We start from the raw sequence: 9699 nt of genomic DNA, 5'->3' as shown, positions 1-9699 counted from the left end.
TTTCTCACCCTCTTGCCTTCCCCTTTGCCTTTATCATACAAAATATTCAAACACACTTCTAGTGAAGATGTGGCTACCCAAGTATCAAAAAGCAATTTCGAAAGTCTTCTTTTATTGAAAACAAGTGTAGGGAAGCTTTTGATTGAATTTTTTTTTTTTTTTTTTTTTTTTCTATCAAGGTCTCGCGACCCATTCTTGAACACTTCGCGACCCATGTTTGGGAATCGCGACCCATAGTTTGGGAATCGCTGTTTTAAGAGAAGATTATGTAACTTTATAGATGGGAATGACGGGTGGTAAGAGACATGGAACTGCCTAGTGTAGGCCTTATGGTCTCTTGCAGTCTTCTCCGTTTTTATTTTCTTATGTTCTTATTGTTTGGTCCTTCTGTACATTGCCCCCTCCCTTCCCCTCGTCTGTCCTCATCTTTTTTGTCTTCATTCTGTCTCGCTCATTCTCTTTTATCCAAACTTCCTCAGTCGATCTGTTATGAATCCCCTTGTTCCAGAGGCAACAGGGAAAAAAAAGTGTTATTTTCGTATCTCTGCTCTGGATTCGGCCAGCGAGATATGGCCGAGCGCGATCCTACTCCCCTGTTATTCGCGACCTTGTTTTACACGGTATGGTCCGTTTCTTTGATGTCACAACACCATATCCTTTCATCCATCCCCTTTCGCTCATTTTTTTCTTCAGTTGCTCGTGTTCCTTTCAGGTCTTTGTCTCTTGTTTTCTGGTTCGATCTGTACCTCGAGGGATGTGCGATGTACGTGTTTGTTGGTACACATGTGTGGGGTTTCTGGTTTTACGAGTATATGCGTTATATGGAGCCTCTAGAGCGAACTTTCCCGTGCGTCCGACAAGATAACACCGTTGAATACAAAAGCTCCTGTCTCAATTTGGTATATGTATGTATCATTTTATTAGTTACTATTTACCTGTTTATTATTTAACTGTACCTATGCATTTATTGATTTTATTCATTATTTATATATATCATTATTATTTATATTTATCATTATTATAATTTTTCCGCATCCGACCTAGTTATGGACCAAAAGGTCTCCTGTCGGCATGCTCGCCTTTGTAATCCTTTGTAATTTTCTTTACCAATTCTCTGAAGAAGTTCCTTTTTGAACGAAACGTTTGAGTGGTTAGGATTCCGTGCTTCCCCCCCCCCCCGTGTTTATGTCCTCCAAGGTCATTAAAATCAATATTTGTTTATGTTTTGTGTATGCGCGAATGTGCGTATACACTCGTGGAGGTAGATGTTTGCTTGTATTTTCTTGTACGTACTTGTTAAACTTGATAGTGATAATTATAATCAAAGCAATAAGAATAAAAGCAGTAGAAGTAAATTTATTGATGGTAGATGATTAGTAATGGTTTCGGGGTAAGGGAAGAGAGGTAGACGAATTGGTAGTTCCCTGCGTTGACAGGTGATTGATGATACATTAACTGTGTTAGTTTGTATGTGAGCATCTGGCGTAGTAGACTGTAGATTGGTAACCATTTGCCTTATGAGGTAGCGCCAGAACATATGGTTGAGACCAGTAAAGGCATATATATATATATATATACATTAGTCTTATTATTAAGCTTCGGTGTATTATATTACGAGTTGTCTTTTTCCAAAATATAGATTTCAATTATTTTGTTTGTCTCTTTGTATTGGGTGTGATATAGTCCATCGTTGATCGAAGGTCATTTCCAGCTTACCCATGATCGGAATCGTACAATGCCAACTTCTGTTCACGATGTGGACACAAGAAGTTGCGATTTGTGTATAGCCAGTAATCCTCATCAGCTTGACGATACAAAGGATTACAAAGGCGGAGCATGCCGACAGGAAACCTTTTGGTCCATATCTAGGTCGGATGCGAAAAAAAAATCAATAATAATAAATTTATAAATAAAAACTATGATAATGTAAATATCAAATAAAATACATAAATGCATAGGTATAGTTAAATAATAAACAAACAGGTAAATAGCAAATAATGATAAATTGACATATAACTAATAATAAATGCGAATCAAAGAGACAAATGATAACAAAACAAAAACAAATAATATAAAGTAAATGGTTAAGTAATTGGGACTTCAAGATGATGTGGCCAGTCAAAGTCAACCAAATCAACCCGTTACCTTTGTAGAAATTTATTTTCACAATAGTCTCGAGAAAATTTATACCAATACCGAATAGGTCGGGAGGGTATGAGGCGAAGTTGGACGTGATATCAGTGCGGCAAGGAGATTACAGTATGTAAGAGAATCCCTGATTGGAATTGTGTGGTTGGTAAGACCTCTGGTCGGCTGGAGCGTAGGGCAATGCAAAGATCAGGTTGTCAATGTGTGTGATATTTAATTAGATGCGAACAAGTTGTATTGTTCAGATGTTATGAAAGGCACGAGTTCTTCAGGCTCGTGATGTTCATGAAGTCACCTACAATGGTGGGGTTTTTAGTGGCGATTTTCTTCGGATTAATAAAATCACCTGGCGACAAGCAGAATAGAAATCACTGGAGTCAGTGAGTTAACTCTTTCCCTTGGTCTGTGGAGTTTTTTTTTTTTATGATGATGATGAGGTGAAGATCGCAAGATTCTAGTATTACACCCTATTCATCCGTGCAGGTCATCCCTGGGAAGCTTCCAGTCGCACACCCGATTCATCCGTTCGGTACGAGTGTTTTCATGCAGCAATCATGCTTAACAGTGTTCTTGAGGTCCATGTTTTATTGAGGAGTTAAGTGAATGGAATTGAAGGACCTGCTAGTTCCCCACGGGAATCGTGTGGTGCTTTGAGACTTTCCTCGTAACGAGACGCTATCATGGAGAATTTATTGTGAAATTGGGTCATTAACGATCATTGGGGACAATTGGAGGTTGACTTATCAGTCACGGTGATTTAGGGTGTGTGTGCGTGTGTGTGTGTGTGTGTGTGTGTGTGTGTGTGAGAGAGAGAGAGAGAGAGAGAGAGAGAGAGAGGGTGTGGCGGGTTTGAGGGAACGGCGAGTCGCCCGGTAGTGATAAGTTGGTCGTTTTACGAAACTTCGATGGCTGTTCACTAAACCGTCGTAATGTCATGTGTTCGAAACGGACCTGTTTACGAACCGTGCGATTCAAGACGAAGCCTTTGTGTCCATTTCATGATTCCTAGCGTCGGCTCTGTGTTCGAGGATTTACAACTGAATAAAATAGTCTGGATTTAACCGAAATAATAGGTTCAGGCTTGTTCGCCCAATCGGTTATTGGCATAACACGGGCAGGTCCCCAGGAAACAAGGGCTTTTAAGAAAGGCTTTAGGAGTCTTTAGCCCTTTTAGAAGAACCCCAAGACCTTAGGCACGACTCTGGGATTACAGTACTTCTGCTAAGGCCCCCGGAGCCACGGGAAGGCTTGGCGACACAACGGCGGCATCGCTCGAGTGGATCAAGCGCAGTTCCCAGCGACGTGACGTCACGGACCGTGTTGGCGTTGTGGGGGCAGCTGGAGAGAGAGGAGTAGTGTGGGAGAGTCTGCCACAGGAAAGGATAGGGGAGTGACAGACAGAGGAGTGAAGGGGAGTGGGACTCTGGAATGGAGTAGAGGGAGTGCTATGCGGTAGGGAGTAGACCAAGAAGCCTGGAGTGCGCTTAGAGTAGATTTAGGAGCGCTGAAAGTATTGGTTGTTTTAAAAGAAGATTTGGATAAATTTATGGATAGGATAGGTGGTAATTGAGATGGAACTGGTTAGTGTAGGCCTTATGGTCTCTTGCAGTCTCTTCCATTATGTTGTTATGAGGCTGCCCATGGTGAAGGACGGTGTTGTCATGGGGCTTGAGAAAGAGACAGATGATATGGGATTTGATCTGTTTATATAGTTCGTTTATGAAGATCTAGATTTACACGCATTTTGGCATATATAAAGTTTCTTCCTGTTAATGGAAGGGAACGATGCTCATAAAATCACTTAGCCACGGTCATAAGAAAGTGTGTAGAGTATTCAGCGATGTATGAATTAATCACCCAGCTGTTGAAGAATAGAATAAATGAAGGCAGATAGAATATAGTGTTATGGCGCCATAAGAGGGTTAAAGTAACGGGTGTTTGGTGGTCTGTCTCTGATGAAGAGCAATTGTCACGCAGGGTGAACTGAGTTAACGAGTTTGTTGCACACTGTCACACTACCGTGAACAGCCTCCCGCATCAGTCGGGAACCACAAAAATGGGCTAGCTAATAGGGAGACTAGGGCTTGGGGGCTTTAGGCTAGAGTCCTAGACACTGGCAGGCTTTGCCTACTTTGCGTCTGGTGAGAAAGTGATGGACCAAAAAGTCTTCTGTCGGCATGCTCCGCCTTTGTAAGGCTTGGGACGGTTATGTGGTAGAGAACTGTGATTGAGCACCACGGGGAAGGTCGTCAGAAATGCCACACACGCGCGCATTGGCTCCTCCCCTTCCTCCAGTGACGTCATCGAGGGAATTGACGTCACTCTGGGAGAGTTTGTTTTTCTCTGGAGGAAATACCCTAACAGTGAAATTTCCTCTCCTCCTATGCATTGTTATTATGATCATTTGTTTATTTATTATTATGATATTGTTATGATTATTATTATTGTTATTATTATTATTATTATTATTATTATTATTTTTATTATTTTTATTATTATTATTACTATCATTATTATTATTACTTGCCTGCATGTATTTTAGGATTTGCGCTTGCCAGCACTTTTTTAAGCGAATAAATCTTAATCCAGTGTGGATAGTTAGTAACCACACGGTTCAGATTTGAGTGAAGAGGTGCGCAGAACGAACCCAATTTCATTGTCATTGCGTCGATTGGTCGTTATTAGACCGTGTCCTGCGAGGAATAATGACCCCTATTGCAGTTGACAGTAAGGGTGATATCTGCGTCACAGGAATGACGTGATCATGAGTCACATTGGACTCCAGGTGTGTTGCCCACTTGTTCCCCCCTCCCCCTCCCCCTCCCCTCCCCCTCCCTCCCCTCCCCCCTCCCCCACGCCGGTATTGATTGCTTTCCAGGCCTCTACCTGGTTTCCCTCCTCCCTCACCTCCCTTCTCTCTCTCTCTCTCTCTCTCTCTCTCTCTCTCTCTCTCTCTCTCCAACCTACTGCTGCTGCTGCTTGGGTCTTCACCCAGAATGTTTTGGTTTTGCGTCATCTTTCTAGTTTTGATTGTAATATGTAATTTATATAATATACTCGCATGCACAAGTGCCGGCTCGTAGTTCAACAAAGCTGAAAATTTCGGCATCGCTGCACTGCGAGCCGGCACTCCACCATTGTTAGGAAAGAGGATTTGTGTGTGTGTGTGTGTGTGTGTGTGTGTGTGTGTGTGTGTGTGTCTGTGTGTGTGTGTGTGTGTGTCTGTGTGTGTGTGTGTGTGTGTGTTTAAGGTCACATCATTATATAGTTACATAGTGAGCCTTATATGAGCCCTGAACTTTCATCCGAGAGGGTAATGGCTGTCGATCATGAATCCAACACTTGATCAGTGTAAAATCACTCACACTCACACACACACACGCACACACACACACACACACACACACACACACACACACATACACACGCACCGCTGCGCTTCGGGTCGTTACTCTGACTCTCGTGGGCGGGGAGTTGGGTGTGTTTGTGTGTGTGTAAGGTCATAGCATTACCCATAGATCGGACCTACGAGCTCTGAGCTCTCTTCCAGGAGGGAAATAGCTGTCGATCACGAGTCCAACACGTGATCCAAAAGACCAAGTTAATACATACACACACATATATAGACGTGTGTACATGTGTGTACGTACCTGTTTACCAGCCTACATTTTTCCTCTTTCTTCATGGCTGTGTTCTTTCCGTAGGCCTCCTCCTCCTCCTCCTCCTCCTTTTCCGCAAATAGCGGGAGTGGGGCCCCGTCGTCGCCCCGCAGCAGTGGAACAGAACACCGAGGCACCGCGCGACGGGTCATTAGGGGGAGAACCGCTCCTCTCTTTTATGCCGACTCGCACCACCTAGCTCCATCTCCCTCTCTTTCTCCTCTCTCTAGTCTCTCTCTCTCTCTCTCTCTCTCTCTCTCTCTCTCTCTCTCTCTCTCTCTCTCTCTCTCTCTCTCTCTCTCTCACACACACACACACACACACACGACTCGGTGGCGCCGTTGGTAGAGACCCAGACTGTCAGTATGGCGGTACCGGTGGTACCTGGTTCGAATCCTGCTCAGGGCTAAAATTATTTCAGTATCGCTGCGCTTCGAGTCGTTACTCTAACTCTCATGGGCGGGGAGTTACACACACACACACTCCGTGTGCGTGTGTTTATGTGTGTGTCTTTGCACATTCCTCTCCTTATGCCTCACTTTCGCTACCCCCACCCCCCCACCGCACCTCCCTTCTTCGCCTCCAACTTGCTAATGATCTCACCACGCCCCACGGACCACCACTTCTACCCGCGGTCTTGACCCCCCTCGCAGGGCCGATAAGGGGGGTTGTGTGTGTGGGGGGGGAGGTTGGCGCCTGATGTAGTGGTGACGGGAACGGAAAGTGACGTGATGTGCCCAGGTCATGTCATGATGTGATTCTGTTATGTAGAATGGGTTTGTCTTGATGTGAAGAGTCTGCCGAGACGATGTTATGTGTTGCTCAGATGGGTTCTTGCTTGCTCGTAGGACGTGTGATGTGACGGTGGGAGGCGCTGTGATGTGACGGGGCTGAGTGGAGGCCAGTGACGGGCTTTATGGAGGAAGCAGATGTGGAAGAGGAGGAGGAGGAGGAGGAGGGGCGCGTCAGCACGCGCGTTGTCCGGTGCCAAGTGGGTGCGTTTACAGATTCTATTATGTTTGGTGCCAGGCGAGGATTTGTTCGACCGAGATGCGGGTTAGATCGTTTGTAAAGGTTTTGCCGAGTCACTAATTCTGTCTACAGAATCCCCAGAACTACGAATACAGCAACATAGCAAGAAACATCGAAAAAAGAACGCATTCAAGTTAAGCAGTGCTTCAACTGTTGTAAACGTTTATGTTATATACCGAATAATCCTTACATTACACACACACACACACACACACACATACACACACACATATGTGTGCGTGTGTGTATGCTTGTGTATATGCGTGCGTGTGTGTGTATGTATGTATGTATATATGTACGTACGTACGTAAATGGGAGTATGGAATACTGGAGTCTTAGCTTGAGTACATTCCTGACTAGTTTCGCAGATATATCTGCGAAATTAGTCAGGAATAATATATATATATATATATATATATAATATATATATATATATATATATATATACTTGTGTGGGTGCGAGTTACAGGATATGAATGTACAAGTATGTACATTTCCTTTGTATGTGTCTCTTGGTAACGAGTGGAGTTTGAGGACTTCTTGTGTTGCTCGGCAAGAAGGTCGAAGAGGGAGGTAACTGGCTGTCTGGGAAGCGGTGGGCGACATGGCGGCGTCGGCGGCTTCGGCCGCAACTCCCCAGCGGGCAGTGAATTGACGCAAGCTAGAACGCCCTTGAAGGCCTGTCCTTGTCCGCTCATGAAGGTCCATTGACAAGGGCCCGCTACGTCGAGGTAAGAAGCACCACAGCGCCTCCACAGTGCTGAGACGTCGAAGTTTGCGAAGGGCGCCTCGATGTCGATGACGACGATTTGCAGTTACCCAGAAACAAGTCTGAAAAGGCTGTCGCTGCATGGAGAGGACTGGTCGAGACAGTTTCCGCTCCTTTTAGGTTTAAGAAGGAAATAGGCAAGCACTAGTTTACCAATAGAATGGTTAGCGAATAGTATAGTCTTAGTAACCATGTAGTGAGCGCAGAAAGTATTGGTTGTTTTAAGAGAAGATTAGAAGTTTATGGATAGGGATGATAGGTAGTAATGGACATGGAAATGCTTAGTGTAGGTCTTATGGTCTCTTGCAGTCTTCTTCATTCTCATACTTTTATGTTTTTGAAAAAAGATTGTTATGTTTAAGGAAATGGCGGTGGAGGGGGGGGGACGAGCTGTGAGGGGAGAGAGTTGATTGTCTCATTGACTGACGGTCTCGGATGATGGGTACAGCCGTTAAACGGTTTCTGGCGGCCGTTAAACGGTTTCCGGTTACGTTAGCCTCCGGCTCGCATGTCTCCCCGGGTCTTGTTTGCGAATACCTGGGGGGCATGGAAGGGTTACATCATGAGGGACGGGTCATTTGCTGGGTATTTCTAATGCAAGAGGAGCTGGGTTGAGTGTTCTTTCCGGGACAAGGGAGGCGACCTGAAGAGACATCTTTAGAGAACTTGAGACTTTTAGGTACCCGCCGGGTGCGTCGTGGTCTGGGTTTGGAGAGATGGGAAGAGATCTCACCAAAGGTAATTAGGTAGGTCTTCACAGCGTCAGAGTGTGTGCGTGTGTGTGTGTTTGTGTGTAACATGTTGTTTGACTGGATGTATGAAAGAGTGTATTCACGTATAATAAAGTATATACTTCCGAGTTTAGAGCACTGTGTGTCTTGTATTGACGCATTCGCCTTTATAAGTCGTGTCAAACTCCAATGAATGACACCATTGTTTATATAACATACTAGAATGACATAACCTTACTGATTGTAGCTATCGTTATTTAAAATACTTAGTGTGACTCAAACCAAATATAATGCTGTAAATCAACAAGTTAAAGATGAAAGAAATTTGAATTATAGTTGCTATTGTCATCAAACCTTTGCCACTGCTTAGCGCAGTGAGCGTTGGTTGGTTAGTGGCACGCTGTGCCATTGTTTAGTGCCAAACGTACCCGGGGACACTTTGTGTGGCCACTTTCTATTTAGGATATCGTCTCTTGTGTAGAGCACTCGCTCATGAAAATTCGTGGAAGTCTGAGTGCGTCTGTGTTATTCGATACCGTAGCCTTTTTGGACGGCAAATCACTCGTCTCTACACTGACGAGTGTACATCCTGGTCACAGTGCTCTGTCGTGGTTATGTTTGTATGTCAGTTGTCACGAGGCTCTACACAAACCCGCTGTCGAGAAAGGGTGACTTTTTCGATTGCATATGCACACCGGAAACTACTTTTCTCCCTATGAACTTTGATGAGTGGCTTACATCAGAGGGTAGAAACGAGATACGGAAAATGTCACAGACATCCGTCACGTTGTTGATTACTTACCTATGTTTGTTTGCAGGTTTTGAAGTTTGTTGCGGAACGCACGTGTCCGCAAGAGCACACGTGCGGCTGCGGCACTTTTTACGAGCAGCCCGACTGCGGCAAGTGTGCCTGCGCGCAGGAGACACAGGTGACACAGGTGGTCTTGCGCAGAAGCAGAACGGACAGTGGCTCCGAAAGCAGGTCCCCATGTTTGGCTGCTTCAGGGAACTCAGACTTAGTGACCCCTTTTGGCGTTTAGAAAATAAAAAAAATATTAACTCCATTTGATCCTAGAAAAATAAAAACAAGTAATTTATTTTTAGAAAAGGGACGTTCTTGGTGTCGGGTTTGTCTGTTATTATTATTTTTTTCATTTACGAGTGATCATAGAACGAGAAATGTAAACAGAAAAGAAGAAATTAAACCTCGGTGACGACGCGGCGGGTTCTCCGAAGGGCCGATTGCAATTGCCAGTGGTCTTCAGGATGGACACGATCCTCTGTCCCTCCGCGTCTATAGTGACTCGATCTATTGGCTGGCGACAGCCTCACACCAATCAGTGAGAAGGGTGACATTTGG

General features: G+C 44.6%; 1 protein-coding gene across 1 annotated transcript in view; it reads left to right on the top strand.

Annotated features, from left to right (window-relative positions):
* The window catches only part of LOC143036100 (uncharacterized), a 600714-nt gene extending 591274 nt beyond the window's left edge, over window positions 1-9440 (top strand). The window contains exon 7 of the mRNA XM_076203356.1: window positions 9158-9440. The gene's annotated coding sequence lies outside the window, so the exon portion shown is untranslated. The remainder of the gene's footprint in view (window positions 1-9157) is intronic.
* The last annotated feature ends 259 nt before the right edge of the window (window positions 9441-9699 follow it).

This window comes from Oratosquilla oratoria, chromosome 20 (genome assembly GCF_046742065.1).
Source record: "Oratosquilla oratoria isolate Oo_2021 chromosome 20, ASM4674206v1, whole genome shotgun sequence".
Taxonomy (NCBI): Eukaryota; Metazoa; Arthropoda; class Malacostraca; order Stomatopoda; family Squillidae; genus Oratosquilla; species Oratosquilla oratoria.
Note: the sequence above shows the minus strand (reverse complement) of the source record. Positions and strands in the feature narration are given on the sequence as shown.